We start from the raw sequence: 17,141 nt of genomic DNA, 5'->3' as shown, positions 1-17,141 counted from the left end.
AGTCACCGTCCACATTGATTTTGGAGCCCAAGAAAATGAGATCTGACAGTGTTTCCACTTTTTCCCCCTCTATTTGTCATGAAGTGATAGGACCGGATGCCATGATCTTCATTTTTTGAGTGCTGAGTTTTAAGTCAGCTTTTTCACTCTCCTTTTTAAACTTCATCAAGAAGCTCTTTAATTCCTCTTCACTTTCTGCCTTTAAAGTGGTATCATCTGCATATCTGAGGTGGTTGATATTTCTCCCAGCAATTTTGATTCCACCTTGTGATTCATCCAGCCTGAGATTTTGCATGATATTGACATATATTTGTTCACAATAATCTCCTGTGATCCTTTGTATTTCTGTGGTGTCAGTTGTAACTTCTTCTCTTTCATTTCTGATTTTATTGATTTGGGGCCCCTCCCTGTTTTTCTTGATGAGTCTGGTGAAAGGTTTATCGGTTTTGTTTAGTTTTCCAAAGAACCAACTCTTAATTTTTTATTTTATTAATTAAAAAAAATTTACATTGGAGTGTAGATTAACAGTGTTTCAGGTGTACAGAAAAGTGATTCAGTTATGCACATACATGCTTCTATTCTTTATCAAATTCTTTTCTCATTTAGGTTCTTAAAAAAATATTGAGCAGACTTCCCTGTGCTATGCTATAGGTCCTTACTGGTTATCTGTTTTAAATATATCCCTGTGTACATGTCAATCGCAAACTCCCAATCTTCTCTCCTCCTCACCCTTCCCCTCTGATAATCATGTCTGTTTTTAAAGTCTATGAGTCTGTTTCTGTCTTATAAATCAGTTAATTTGTATCATTTTTTAAGGTTCTGCATATACATGATATCATATGCTATTTGAATCTTCTCTCCTCCTCACCCTTCCCCTCTGATAATCATAAGTCTGTTTTTAAAGTCTATGAGTCTGTTTCTGTCTTATAAATCAGTTAATTTGTACCATTTTTTAAGGTTCTGCATATACATGATATCATATGCTATTTGTCTTTTTCTGTGTAACTGTCTCCATTTAGTATGATATTCTCCAGGTCCATCCGTGTTGCTGAAGACGGCATTATTCCATTTGTTTTTAGTGGCTGAGTAATATTGCATTGTATATACGTGCCACATCGTCTTTATCCATTCCTCTGTCAGTGGAAATGTAGGCTGCTTCCATGTCTTGGCTATTGTAAACAGTGCTATAATGAACACTGAAGTGCATGTATCCTTACAAACTTTGTTTTTCTCCAGATATAACCCCAGAAGTGGAATTGCGGGATCATATGGTAGCTCTGTTTTTAGTTCTTTAAGGAACCAAAGAACCAACTCTTAGTTTCACTGATCTTTTTTATGGTTTTTTTGTCTCTATTTCATTTATTTCCACTCTATGATTTTTTTTTTCCTTTTACTAACTTCGGGTTTTGCTTGTTCTTTTTCTAGTTCCTTTAGATGTAAGGTTAGGTTGTTTGAATTTTTTTTTATTTCCTAGGAGATCCAACCAGTCCATCCTAAAGGAGATCAGTCCTGGGTGTTCATTGGAAGGACTGATGCTAAAGCTGAAACTCCAGTACTTCAGCCACCTCACGCGAAGAGTTGACTCATTGGAAAAGACCCTGATGTTGGGAGGGATTGGGGACAGGAAGAGAAGGGGACGACGGAGGATGAGATGGCTGGATGGCATCACTGACTCAATGGACGTGAGTTTGGGTGAACTCTGGGAGTTGGTGATGGACAGGGAGGCCTGGCGTGCTGCGATTCACGGGGTCACAAAGAGTTGGACACGACTGAGCAACTGAACTGAAGATAGGCTTGTATCTCTATAAACTTGCCTATTAGAACTACTTTTTGATCTGTGTCCCACAGATTTTGGGTTGTTGTTTTCATTTTCATTTGTCCCCAGCTATTTAAAAATTTTTTTTCCTTTGATTTCTTCAGTGCTCCATTGGTTGTTTTGTAGTGTGTAGTTTAGCCTCCACTTGTTTATTTTTTGCAATTTTTTTTCCTGTTCATAGCATTGTGGTCAGAAAGATGCTTTATATAATTTCATTTTTTTTAAAATTTGCTAAGTTGTTTTTGTGGCCTAGCTTGTTCTCTATCCTGGAAAATGTTCCATGTGCAATTGAAAAACTGTATTCTGCTTCTTTTGGTTGGAATGGTCTATTTAGAATTATTAAATCCACTCGCTCAAATGTGTCATTTAATGCCAGTGTTTCCTTGATTTCTTTTTTCTACTTTTTGTCTGAATGAGCTGTGCTTTGTAAGTGGGGTGGTAAAGTCCCCTACAATTATTGTGTTACTGGCAGTTTCTCCCTTTACATCTGTTAATATTCTATGTATTTGTTGTTCTCTAGTCTCTAAATCATGTCCAACTCTTTTTGCAACCCCATGGACCATAGCCTGCCAGACTTCTCTATCCATGGAATTTCCAGGAAAGAATACCAAAATAGGTTGCCATTTCCTTCTTCAGATGATCTTCCACTGCAGGGACCGAACCTGTGTCTTCTGCTTGGCAGGCAGATTCTTTACCACTGAGCCATCCAGGGTATTTAGGTGCTCCTATATTGCCTGCATATATACTTGTAACTGTTGTATCTTATTGTATTGATCCTTTATTATGTAATGTCCTTCTTAGTCCCTTATTACAGTCTGTTTTAAAATGTTTTGCCCGATAGTATTGCTACCCCAGCTTTCTTTTGATTTCTATTTGCGTGAAATACCTTTTTGCATCCCGTTGCTTTCAGTCTGTATGTTTTTAGATCTGATATGATCTCTTATAGGTACCATAAATATAGTTTTTGTCCTTGTATCCATTCAGCCACTCTTTCTTTTGTTTGAAGCATTTAGCCCATTTAGTAATTATTGATATGTATTGATACTTATTGCCATTTTTTTTAGTCTAGGGGTTGTTCTTTCTTGTCCCTTCTTTTGTTCTCTTCCCTTGTGATTTGCTGGAATCAAGATTGCCGAGAGAAATATCAATAACCTCAGATATGCAGATGACACCACCCTCATGGCAGAAAGTGAAGAGGAACTAAAAAGCCTCCTGATGAAAGTGAAAGAGGAGAGTGAAAAAGTTGGCTTAAAGCTCAACATTCAGAAAACGAAGATCATGCCATCCAGTCCCATCACTTCATGGGAAATAGATGGGGAAACAGTGGAAACATTGTCAGACTTTATTTTTTGGGCTCCAAAATCACTGCAGATGGTGACTGCAGCCATGAAATTCAAAGACGCTTACTCCTTGGAAGAAAAGTTATGACCAACCTAGATTGCATATTGAAAAGCAGAGACATTACTTTGCCAACAAAGGTCCGTCTAGTCAAGGCTATGGTTTTTCCAGTGGTCATGTATGGATGTGAGAGTTGGACTGTGAAGAAGGCTGAGCACCAAAGAATTGATGCTTTTGAACTGTGGTGTTGGAGGAGACTCGAGAGTCCCTTGGACTGCAAGGAGATCCAACCAGTCTATTCTGAAGGAGATCAGCCCTGGGATTTCTTTGGAAGGAATGATGCTGAAGCTGAAACTCCAGTACTTTGGCCACCTCATGCAAAGAGTTGACTCATTGGAAAAGACTTTGATGCTGGGAGGGATTGGGGGCAGGAGGAGAAGGGGACGACAGAGGATGAGATGGCTGGATGGCATCACTGACTCGATGGACGTGAGTCTGAGTGAACTCTGGGAGCTGGTGATGGACAGGGAGGCCTGGCGTGCTGCAATTCATGGGGTCACAAAGAGTCGGACACAACTGAGTGACTAAACTGAACTGTACTGAACTGTATGTCTGCCTGTACCAGTGGGCTTTTTCCTTTGTTATTTTCATGTTTATAGTTGTGTCCTTTTTTTTTGCTTAGAGAAGTCTCTTTAATATTTCTTATAAATCTTATTTGGTGGTGATGAACACTTGTCTGTCAAACTTTGATTTCTCATTCAATCTAAAAGTGTTACTGGGTAGAGTTTTCTTTGCTGTAGGTTTTCCTTTTCCTTACTTTATATCATGCCACTGCCTTCTGAACTACAGAGTTTGTGATGAAAAGTCAGCTGACAGCCTTTTCAGAGTTCCCTTGTCCATGAACTTGTTGCTTTTCCCTTGCTGCTCTTCACATTGTCTTTAAATTTTGACAGTTTTTGACACCGTGTCTTGGTATGGTCCTCTTTGGCTTGATTCTGTTTGGGACTCTGTGCTTTCTAGACCTAGATGCCTGTTTCCTCTCCCAGGTTAGGGAAGTTTTCAGATATTATGTCTTCAAATATATTTTCTGTCCCTCTCTTTTTTCCTTCCAAGCCCCTACATCGTAGGTGTTGGTATGCCTGATATTGTCCTGAAGGTCTCTTAAGCGGTCCTCATTTCTTTCTTTTTTTCTTTTCTGTTCAGCTTCAGTGATTTCCCTTTCTCTTTCTTCCAGCTCACTGATCCATTCCTCTGTACTTTTTAATCTACTGTGGATTCCTTCTAGGGTATTTCTCACTTCAGTTATTATTCATTTCTGCCTTGCTCTTCTTTATATTTTCTAATTCTTTGTTTAAAAACTTCTCCTTCTGTTCATCCATTCTTCTCCCAAGTTCTTTGATCTTCTACAATCATTACCTTGATTTATTGAGTAGATTGCCTATACCTTCACTTGGTAGTTCTTCTGGGATTTTATCTTGTTTCTTCATTTGAAACATGTTCCTCTATTATCTCATTTTGCCTAACTGGATGTTTTTATTTCTATGTCTCTGGTCGGTTTGCATTTCCTGACCTTGGAGAAGTGATCTTTTGTAGGAGACATCCTATTGGGGCCAGCAGCACACTCTTCTGCTCACCAGAGCTGTATGCCCTTGGGATGTCCCCTGTGTGGAGGACATGGCTCACTCTGTTGCAGCAGGCTGACTGCTGCGGGGGGTCTGGCAGGCGTCGCTGACTGCCAGTCCAATCGTTACTGGGCCCTACCTCATGCAGATGCTTCTGGTTCTAGGTTTGGGAAGTTTTCAGCTATTATTCCTTTATAAATACTTTCTGTCCTTTTAGATTTTCTGCTTCTGGAAATCCGATAATATAAATATTTTTTTTAAATTGTGTCCTAGATGTCCTTAAGTTTTTGTCATTCTTTCTTATTTTTCTTTTTGTTCATCCTGATAGGATTATTTCAGATACGTTATCCTCCATCTCACCAATTCTTCTGCATTTTCAAGTCTGCTTTTGAAACCCTTTATTGAATTCTTGAGTTTATGTATGTTTCATCTCTAGGGTTTCTGGTGTTTTTTTTTTGACTGGTTTCTACTTCTTTGTCCAACTTCTTGGGTTTTTTCTTGCCTTATTTTTCTTATTTTGCTAAATTGTCTGAATCTTTCTGTAGTTTGCTAAGCTTAAGAGGATTATTCTGAATTCTTTGAAAGTTCATAAATCTCCATTTCTTTAGCATGGTTTAGCATTAGTTACTGGTGCTTTATTTGTTTCCTTTGGTGTCATGTTTACCTGATATTTTTTGGGACCCTTGAATTCTTATGTCTGCATCTGCACATTTGAGTAATTAGACACTACAGGTTTGCTTTGGGAGAGACAGATTGTTACTAGTCAGCTCAGTTTGGGTTTGTGGGTGTGTTTGCTGGTAATATTCTTGGGTAGGTGGGACCTACTATTTTTTTTTTTTTTTGCGTTCCCCCCCCCCCACCCCGAATAAAGCAACTTTTCAAGCACTTTGACCAGAGATAGGCACTCTGTTTGGCTGAGTACTGGTAGCTTGGTTCTCTACTACACGATGGGCTCCATGGGTACCTGAATTCTCTCGTCAGGCTTTCTAGGGGGTTAGGGCTGACGCCTGTGTTTATATTCATCCTCACTAGTAGATGGGGCTACACCTTGGCTTTCCTGCCATGGCAGGGCAGTGAGATGGGCCCCAGGGTCTGTAACATTCATTGTTGGAGATTCACGTTAGGCAGGAGTATGCACTGAGTACCTGGTCAGACATGCCTCTTGTCTACTCTGCAGATAGGGAAAGCCACAAACAGTGCTCCCTGTTCAGGTGAAAGTGTTAGCGGGACTCTTGTATGGTCTACACTGCTTTCCCACAGCTTCCCCGCATGCTCTGGTTAGGTCTTGGTCAGGCAGGCTAAAGGCAGTGAGTGGAAACAGCAATAACCATGGCTATGAATTTGTTTCCCTGCCCTGTAGCATCAGGAGAGCAAATCAGAAACTGGTAAGAGTCTTTGTTTTCTTAAGCCAACCCATGCCTCTCAAGTTCCATGGCCAAGAAGGGTCACTAGCTTCAGTCTGCAGTATCGCCCGTGCTGCCAGTTCCTTAACTCACACGCGGCTGAGTTATGCAGCTTTCAGGGTTGTCACCAGCCCTTCTTGACAGATGGGACCAGGAAACACCTTCCACAGGAGGTCGGGCTGCTGGGTCTTCATTTCCTAGTCTGGTGGAAGAGAGAGGGGCTGTTTCAGGCTTCTCCAATTCTTTTCCAAGTAGGCTTTCTGGTTGGAAGGGGTTGAGCTACCCTCAGCCTTAACTATGAGTGAATCTTCTGCATGGGCATATCAGAGGAGCTTCCAAGACCCCCATGTTGACTTTGCTCTGTGGGCAGTCAGCTCCCACTCACCTCTCAGCTAGAACAGCCCTGGACTACACAGCTTCTAGGTGCTGTCACCAGGCCCTCTGGCCAGATGAGGTCAGGCTACACTCTCCCCAGTGCGTTGGGCTATGACTCAGCTTTTTTCATGGTTGTAGGCAAACCAGACTAGAAGACTGGCAAAACTTATTTGTGGACCAAAGCCAGGGAGACGTGCACCCCAGTGGGTTCCCTGGTCAGGGTGGACTATCAACTTTGGGTGACCAAAGTTTTGGGGTGGTAATGAGTTCCATCTGCCAAGATCGTGGACTGGTTTTGGGGAGTCCCTTCCCACTTCTCTATCATAGTCAGATCCCAGTGATGCTCCATGCAATCCCACAAAGTGCCCCACAGTGCTGGGGTAGTTGTTTGAAACCCATGGGATCTCTTTTCCCATTGGAGGAACCAGAGACTTGGGGGAGACCTCTCAGCAGGGAGCTGTGCTGACCTGAGGGGAGGTGGTGCAGTCACTGTGTGACTGTTCTTATCCTTCTAATACGGTCTGTCTTGGTCTTGGTGGTACAGGAAGGTACTTCTGCCTCACCCCACTGTTCTAGGATTCCCTTAATGCTGTCTTGTTCATGAAGAGTTGCTGTTTTTATGAAGGGAAGCAGAGTCGGGAATGGCTTAGGTTGCATCTTGGGGATTTCACTTCCCGGTATAACCTGTCGGCCTCTCCACGTGCTGCTTACAGCCCTGAGCAGTGGAAAAGAATGTGTGCTTCCTGTGGGCGGAGGAAGAGGTGGAGCCCACAACCACTCTGCTGGGTTCAGATATTGACAAGAAGACAAAGACAGGGGAATTCTCAATCTAAAACCTGACACCACTCTCTAAGGGGGACAATTTCTGATGTAAAACAAATATCTTGAAATATTCTCTCTACAGACAGAGCCAGGAGGCCCACATGCCCATCATGCTTCCTCTTTGGGGACAGTATAATAAAGTGAAGAAGCACATGTATGTTAGCTCAGCCAACTGATTTGGGCTCTGATTCTGCCCCTTTCTTATTTTGGGAGCCTGGGCAGATATCCAACGAGATATTTGTTTCATCTGTAGAACAAAAGATAACACCCATCCTTCGGGCTAGTATGAGGGTAAATATGATGTTACATATCCAGTGTTTGACAAGAAGTGCCCATGCAGTAAATGGTAGCTATTATTATTATTTATTGTAGAAGACTTTTAATCTAGGAGAGTCTGTAGAGGAATTTTTAGCTTTTCTGTAGACATACCTCCATTTAGCTCACAGGGACACAGTACCGTAAGAGTCAATAGCTTTCTCATCCTATCCTTTGTTTTCTTAAATCTCAAATTGTGCTACAAAGAATCATTTGGTATCCCAGAAAAGTGGGAGGAAAATGATTTGATTAAACTTCTGCAGCCTGAGAATATGAATAACTTTAATGGCCACAAACTTAAGCTTGAGTTCAATGCACCACTGCTCATACCAGCCTCACACAGCCCTCACCATTATTCCAAAGTTGGTTTGGTTCAGGCCTTTGATTGGATCTGAGACCTCTGGACACTAAGGGATGAATGTGTTGACTCTGAAAACAGCTTGACCATCAACAATCTAACAGTCATAAAATAGCCATAAACTGATGTTTGTGTAGGCTGTAATATTGATGTTATTCATGGCGGCCAAATAAATGATGGAAGTGCCACAATGCTGGGCAGTGAAATCTGGAGTGCTAATCAGCTGGACCAGCCTGTAGAGAGCTGCAAGGGAAACATAGAGCCATTCTTTCTAGATGAAGCAAATCTGATAAGCATTTTTAGCCTCTTGGCAAGAGACACAGTGAGAGCTCCAGGAAACCAAATGCCCATTCCTGTTCCCATTTACTCGTTTAAACAAGCTCCTGCTGGGTTTATTTTGGGAAGTAGGTTCTACTTGCCCTACAGAATTTATTGATTTAAGGGAGGAGGTCATTGATCTAAACAAACTTTTCTTGGAGGGATTTTGAAAAGATCATCACAGAAACTAAACATTAATATGTAAATGTGGCTGTACCATTCCCATCTCTACAGGCTGAGCCCTGTTATATTGCCTTAAATCTACACACTCTGGTGCCCACCCAGGATGTCCACACTCAGTAAAATCATTGTGTTTCCAAATGTCCTAGCTTCCTCTGTCATTCTTTTCCTCGTCAGGAAGCTAGTATCCATTAGAAACTGGGAGAGAGACTAAACTTAAACTGATTGACAATAATGTGTTCGTAACTGACACTCCTTAGCACCAATACCACAGTATTTGCATTTTAAAAGGTAACATCCCTTATGTCAAATAAATTTATAATTGGTAAAATTTGAGGCTAAGTGAAAAGAACATAAAAAGCCCCAGAACAGAGCATCTGTGGTTAGCTCCTCTGAGCTGTTGCTTTGTTTCACAGCTTTTCCAAAGACTTTTTCTAAAGAATTCATTCATTTATTCATCATCGAGTATTTGAGAATAATATCCTTGGTACTCTTCTGAGAGTTAAAAAACATCAGTAAACAAAACAAAGATTTTTAACCTTGAGTACAAAATGAGAGCGTATATACTAGACCAAATAATACATTTTATAGACTGTTAGAGGGTGATGTGTTCTTTGGGAGGGAAAGTAGCAGAGTAAAGGGGATTAAGAGTGCTGGGTAATTGGGTTGAAGGTTGCAATTTTAAATGTGGAGTTCAGGAAGGCCTCATTGAGAAAGTAATGTTTATTCAAAGACTTAGAGAAGAAGAGAGAATCAGCCAAGGGGATCTGGGAGAATCTGTTTCTGAAGGAACAGCTAAAGCAGTGCCTGCTCTGATAAAGGGAGGCCAGTGAGGCTGAAGTCAAGAGAACACAGAGGAGAAGTCATGGGGATGATGGGAACCATCTGCTCCTACTCCTGTCAACTTAAAAAAGATGCATAACATGAAAGTCTCGAGTTAAGTTTTATTTCAGGCAAAATGAGGACTGCAGCCTGGAGACAGAACTTCAGATAGCTCTAACAAACTGCTTCAAAGAGGTAGTGGGGGGGAGGTCAATATATATGATATTGCTGAAGGGGTGTTAACGCCATTAAGCACTTATCTTACAAAAGTCTTTCTGCTAGTCACAACAATGTCACCATAAAGGTATTTAGTGCTTTTCTAGATATGAGCAGATGCAAGGATTGGGATCATGTGATCAGTTGCTGAAAATGTCTAACTATCTAAAGATTTCCTGATGCTGAGGAAGATTGAAGGCGGCAGGAGAAAGGGATGACAGAGGATGAGATTGTTGGATGGCATCACCAACTCGATGGACATGAGTTTGAGTAAACTCTGGGAGCTGGTGATGGACAGGGAGGCCTGGCATGCTGCAGTCCATGGAGTCGCAAAGTGTTGGACATGACCGAGCGACTGAACTGGACTGAAAGAGTTGCTGGAGCACAGTGTGCCTCCTTCTCCACCCTGAACTCCCTTCAGGGTGTGTCGAAGGTCAACAGCCACAGCCTCACAGGATTCAACCCCCAAAGAGACAGATGGCAAATGCCCTCGGCAAGTGCCAGTTTGTCCCTGACGTTCCCAAGACAGCAAGGGGATCTGTGGAAGAAAACGAGAATGGAGAAAGGGAGACAGAGGATTAAACTTATATGGAAGAATTTTTTTTTTTGTAGACCAGTGACTGTGTCTTCTCAAGATCAATGTAAGGTAATAAGAGCTTTATATCTTAGTAAGAAAAGGAAGTTGAAAAAAAATACTGAAAACTACACTCTCATCCTCCTGTGTTCTGAGCAGGTGGACAAAATGATGCTCTTTGAATAACACGTTTGAGGAAAAAGTCATCACAGATTATACGTGGCTCTCCTTCCTCATGTTGGATTGACTTTGGTCAAAGGGCTCTTTTGAGGTTGGCGTTCCAAATACAACCACCTCATTGACATGTCAACTACAAATTGGCACTTCCAAGAGCATTTGCCTGTGACTGAACAACCACAACAACGAGGCCATTGCCATCTGCCTCTGGGGAAATTGAACCTGCCCTGCTGCCGCTATTGACCTTCAACACCCCCAGAGGGAGTCTGAACTCCAGGGGTATTGGAGAGATGCACCCCATGCTCCAGGGAATCTGGTGGAACAGGTCTTTAGATAGTTAAACATTTTCAGGGACTAATTTCATGATCCCAAACCTTGCATCTCTTCATATCTAAGAAATCACTAAATCCCTTCATGGTGACATCAGCTCCTTATGACTAGTGGAGTACCTTTTGTAAAGTAAACACTTGATTACACTGAACTCCCCTTCACCAAAATCTTATATATTGACCTTCCCCCACGCCTCTTTGGAGCAGTCTCTCAGAGCTACCTAAGGTTCTGTCTCCTGGGCTGCAGTCCTCATTTTGCCCCAAATAAACTTAATTCACAACTCTCAAGTTGTACATCTTTTTTCGTCAACAGGCATCAGTTGCAAACTGAAGGACAAGGAATGAATACACAGCTTTGACAGCCTTCAACGTAGAATATAGGTGTGGAGAACATTCCCTTGTTCATTCATTGTTAAATTAATCATTTCCCTGCAGCTGAAAGCTTCAAGGTGATTTGCTGAAACTTTAAGTTTATATATCAAATTACCTCCCTGTGTACTTATGTGTATATTCCAGACTAGGGGTTTGGGGGGATCATATTTTGGGGATCACCTTACATTTAATATATGCTATCTGATTAAAATGTTCCAAAACACAAACCCTGACCCACTCATAAAACTGTCTACTCTCTATTTTCAAGATACTCCTTCTTTAAAAGGAAGAGAATTTCTTTTCATGTGGACTATAAGAAATACAACGCTGGGAGTTAGAAAGCTTGGATTCCAAAGATGATTGCAATGAGATTAGATCATATGATTCTGAAATCCTGTGATCTAAGAAATATGATCAGTGAATCCAGATTTGAGAGAATTGGTATGTCAGCCATAACATTCATTCATTCAACAATAATACTCTTAAGTTTTGTGTGTAAAGTTGTTAATCAAATAGGCACGAGGCTCTTGTTTTTATGACTTAGCTTACTTCACAAGTGCCTAATTAGTCGGGGTTGTCTAGATTGCTGTGTTGAAAAATACTGAGGTTCAAGAGAAGATATTGGTGATTGATTAGTGATGTCCACTATGAGTAAAAGCAAAGTCTTTGTGCATAAATGGAGCCCAGACACCGTTGATTCTCTTTTTCAGCGGCAACCCCAAACTGTTTCCTGAAAATTACAGAGCTCTACCAAGGGCCCAACATTATATCATTGTTTAAAAACCAGTCTCCTATCTTCCTGATGGAGTGTGTGTGTGTGCGCGCGCAAGCGTGCTCAGTTGGGTCTGACTCTTTGAAACCCAATGAACTGTATAGCCCACCAGGTTCCTCTGTCCATAGAATTTTCCATGGCAAGAATACTGGAATGGGTTGCTGTTTCCTTCTCCTGGGGATCTTCCTGACCCAGGGATTGAAGCCACGTCTCCTGCACTGGCAGGCAGATTCTTTACCACTGAGCCACCTGGAAATCCTTCTGATGGAGCGAAAGAGCTATATACAGAATACAGAAGTGATTTAGACTCAAAGGCGATCTTCTATGGTAGTGAGCATTGTCCAGGTGATACTTCAAGGAGAAGTTTAACCTTATCTGGTATAGATATCCTTGCTGGTTCTGACAAGTTTAAGAAAATTGACTGATTCCCCCAAAGTGGCTGTAGCAATGGAGAAGTCAACTCATTCTCTCTTAACCCACACTGAGGTATCATTCTGTGTTTCTCAGTTCTGGGCTGATCTTTTTAGCAATTTGCTACTTCAAGTCTACTTATCTGTCAGTCACTGTTAAATTCATTTTCCACAGCTGACTGTGGTGTTATCACAGCCTTCCTTATACTAATGCATTTAAGAGTTCTGTGTCTTTGAAAGGCTGCCAACATAGAGGAATAGCTGAAAATGCGACTTCCCAGTCAGACTGTCCTTTTCATGATCAGCCTGTAACTACCATTTGTACTTTATATAGCTTAAATTCTTTGTCGGTCTGACTGCAGTCATTGATTTTCAACAATATATTTCTCGTGTTGGACTTTTTTTTTTTTTTAATTTTCCAACACATGTTGAATGAGGGCCTGTACCAGATGATTTAATATTACAAGCTTCATTTGAAACAGCTCCTATGAGAAACTTATACTCTATTCATTGGGTTGAAAGGCAATCAAATAACATTATAAGCAATACAGGGAAAGCAAAGTGATATGATAGGAAGATACAGGCATGTTCAAATTCCAGTACTGTTATTTATTAGCTGTTGACCTTGGGTAAGTTAATACTTTACTTCTCTGAACTTCATTTCCATTTTCTGTAAGGTGGACACAAGCAAATCTACTTGGCTTATAAGTTGGTATAATATGTATGAAAAGCACCTGGAATATAGTTATGCAGGTTACTGTTTTTAGCAATGGTAACTATTTTAAAATAATTTTAATATTAACAAGTCAGAGAACAAACATGTGAGAGATATTAGGAATATGCAATTTCTAGACTTTGGTTTTGACTTAGATCCTAGGATCATCGAGGACGCCATGGCTGCTGTTATTCAGGTTTGACAGGGTGCGTGGTTAGAGTCGTTGCTCCCCCTGGCCTCTGACTTCTGATGTATCCTCAGACCCCTTCCCTGGGCCATACTCACTCCTGCTCAGAGCTGAGCTGTGTTCTTCTCTCCTCTATCTGCTCTCACTGCTGTTTCCTCACGGCCTTGCCATCTATAGTCTTTGTTCGTTAGGGGCTTCCCTCCCTGCCTCTCCCTTTCCCACACTTTCTGCCTCTTTTCCTTTAAGGCGAATTCTGTGGAGAGAGAAGGAACTTGGAGGAATGGCCCTTGAAGAGTGCTGTGTGCTTAGGGTATAATCCCAGAAACTTAGACCATGTCCACTAGTTAATATAACATGGAGAAAAAATGCCGATGAAGATAGGTATGGAGCCCAGAACTGTCTGATGGCTTCCTGCAGCCTGAAGACTGTGCTATCTCCTTCCCACACTGATGCATCAGCTCTCAAGAGGCTCCATGAAAATAATCAGAGAGCAATAAAGCTGCCTTGTAGAGCTATGACCCTCTACCTCTTTTTTCTCCCCAGCTTTATTGAGCTATAACTGACAAATAAACATTATATATATTTAAGGTGTACAACTTGATGTTTTGATATACACATACATTGTGATATATCACCACAATCAAGTTAATTAACATATTTATCTTTTAAACTTCCAGTAGATGGGTCCTGATTCCCTGTACAACTCTTTGTTGTAACAAAATATGCTAATTAGCTGATTGGAATTTCAAAAACCCTATTCACCAACAGCTCAACTGTTACAGCTGAATGGATGGCAAGTTCACTCAAGCAGCCAGTGGTTTATTCGTTCCTCTGCTCAATTAGGTCCCTAGAATGTTCATGCTGGAAAGGAAATTAATGATCAACTAATTAATCCCCCCATCTAAAATTGAGTAGACTGAAGCTTTGTGATATGGAACTTGGGTGAGGTCACGCTGACAGTCAGCAACAAAGCCTGAGCAGAAGCCATTTTGGTTTTGATATTTTATTACCAAAGAATGTAAATTTTTTTTTTTTAATTTTAGGGTTTTAAAGACATCCAAGATAAAGAATCAAACTGAAACTGTCCCTTCTCAAACAACTATTTCTGATTCTTTGATCTTGGGAAAATTGTACTTACCTTGCTGAATTTGGAAGCCACATCCCCAAAGGCTCTAATGAACATAAAAGTTAGTTACAATACAAATTGTGAACATAAAGCAAATGCAACATCTATGGCTTAGGGGCAGAATTACCAGGACTAATCTTCAGGTGCCTTTGCAAGACTACCTAATTTTCTATGAATAATTTTGCACAGAAAATTTTTTAGTTTTATACTCCAACCTGTATAAACTTCAGGACCCACAAAATCCGATTTGCCCTTAGGTAACTCTCTAAGGGATCATAGTGGGAATGCTTGGAGTCCATTGATTTGGATTCAGTTCTCTGTCACCTGCTACCAGGCTGACCTTGGAGAGGTTACTAAAGATCTTAGTATATCTGTTTCCTCACTTATAAAAGGCAGATAATGAAACTGATCTCCTAGAGTTGTTGCACGCCATAAGCAAGGTAAGGTGGGAAAAGTCTCCAGTTTAATGCCTGGCCCAGAACAAACCTGCAATAAAGGGGCTTTTGCCTTATGCAGGGAGGGTGTCGGATATAGCAGTTAAAAAAGTGGGCCTTAGAACCAGGTATACCCCTATTCAAATTCCTGTTTTATATTATAGTGCTTACTGTATTATCTTGGGCAACTTAGTATTTCTGAGCCCTAGTTTTTTTCTAAAACCTAATAAATACAGTAGTTTGAGATTAAATGAGATGATGTAAAGTGCTCATCAGAGTTGCTTTTGCCTGCAAGTAACATCAAGGACAAACATTTAAAATAGCTTAAAATAGTGACTTTTCATCTTTTTTGACTACAGCCCACAATAAGAAATAGATCTTACATTGTTCCTCAGTATAAAAATACACATTATCACAGGACTAACATGTGAATCAAATTTGATTATATATATGATCAAGCTTCATATAGTATTCTAGAATGGTAAAATAAGAGCACGGTATCTGAATTCAGGCATTTCCCAAAATATGCCACAATAGCATTGGTATCCCAATATGTGACGTGCTTGTATTTTTCTTCTACATCATTTTAATTTACTTTTTAAATTTAAGTACAGTTGATTCACATTATACGTTTCAGGTGTATAACATAGTGATTCAATATTTTTACAGGCTGTAGTCCATTTAAAGTCATTATAAAATATTGTACTGTATTCCTTGTGCTGTACAGCATACCTATGGAGCTTATTCATTTTATACATAGTATTTGTACCTCTAATCCCTACCCCTGTTTTGCTCCTCCTGCTTTCTCTCCCCCCATTGGCAACCACTAGTTTGTTCCATGTATCCCTGAGTCTCTTTCGGTTTTGTTATATTCATTCATTTGTTTTATTCTTTAGATTTCATATACAAGTAATAACATACAGTATTTGTCTTTCTCTGTCTGTCTCACTAAGCATAGTACTCTCCAGATCCATCAATGTTATTACAAATGCCATATGTCACAAATGGCAAATTTTCATTCCTTTTCATGACTGAGTAATATTCCACTTATCAGTTCGTCTATAGATGGATACTTAGGCTGCTTCCATATCTTAGCTATTATAATAAATAAAGCTGCTATGAACATACATCTTTTCAAATTAGTGCTTTGTTTTCTTTGGCTATACACCCAGAAATGGAATTGATGAATCATATGTTAGTTCTATTTTTAGTTTTCTGAGGAACTTCCATGTCGTTTTCCATAGGTTGCACCTATTTATTATCCCACCAATGTTATATGAGGGTTCCCTTTTCTCTACATCCTCGCCAACATTTGTAAATTGTACATTTTTTGATGGTAGCCATTGTGACAAGTGTGAGGTGATATCTCATTGTGGTTTTGATTTGAATTTCTCTGACTAGCAATGTTGAGCATCTTTACATGTACCTGTTGGCCATCCATATATCTTCTTTGGAAAAATGTCTATTCTAATCTTTTGTCCATTTTTAATTGCTTCTTTAAATATTTAATTGTATGAGCTGTTCATATATATTTTGGATATTAACTCCTTGCCAGTCATGTCATTTGGAAATATTTTCTCTCATTCAGTAGACTGACTTTTTATTTTGGTGATGGTTTCCTTTGCTCTGCAAAAGCTCTTAAGTTTAACTAGGTCCCATTTGTTTGTTTTTGCTTTTGTTTCTTTCACCTTAAAGACAGATCTAAATATTACTGTTTATGCCAAAGATTGTTCTGTGTATTCTTCTCAGAGTTTTATGGTTTCTGGTCTTACAATTTGGTCTTTAATCCATTTTGAGTTTATTTATGTATATGATGTGAGAAAATACTCTTATTCTTTTACTTGTAGCTGTCCAGTTTTCCCAGCAGCACTTAACTGAATAGCCTGTCTTTTCCCCATTGTAAATTCTTGCTTCCTTTGTTGTAGATCAATTGATCCAAACTGTGTGGGTTTACTTCTGGGCTCTTTATTCTGTCCCCTTGATCTATACATCTGTTTTTGTGCCAATACCATACTGTTTCAGTTACTATAGCTTTGAAGTATAGTCTAAAGTCAGGGAGTGTGATCCTCCAGTTCTGTTCTTTTCTCAACATTTCTTTGGGTATTTGGGGACTTTTGTGGTTCTATATAAATTTTAGGATGATTTGTTCTAGTTATGTGAAAAATGCCCTGGGCATTTTGATAGATATTTTGTTAAATCTCTAGATTGCTTTGGTTAGTATGAATGTTTGACAATATTAATTCTTCCAATCTGTGAACATAAAATATCTTTCAATTTTTTTGTATCATCTTCAACTTGTCCCTAATGTTTTATAGTTTTCAGAACATAGGCCTTTCGCTCCCTTAGTTAAGTTTCTTTCTAGGTATCTTATTATATTTCATGTGATTTTAAACTGGACTATTTTCTTGCTTTCTCTGAAAGTTCATTATTAGTGTATAGAAAAACAACAAACTTCTGTAT

Source organism: Budorcas taxicolor, chromosome 2 (genome assembly GCF_023091745.1).
Source record: "Budorcas taxicolor isolate Tak-1 chromosome 2, Takin1.1, whole genome shotgun sequence".
Lineage (NCBI taxonomy): Eukaryota > Metazoa > Chordata > Mammalia > Artiodactyla > Bovidae > Budorcas > Budorcas taxicolor.
This window is presented reverse-complemented; position numbering follows the sequence as displayed.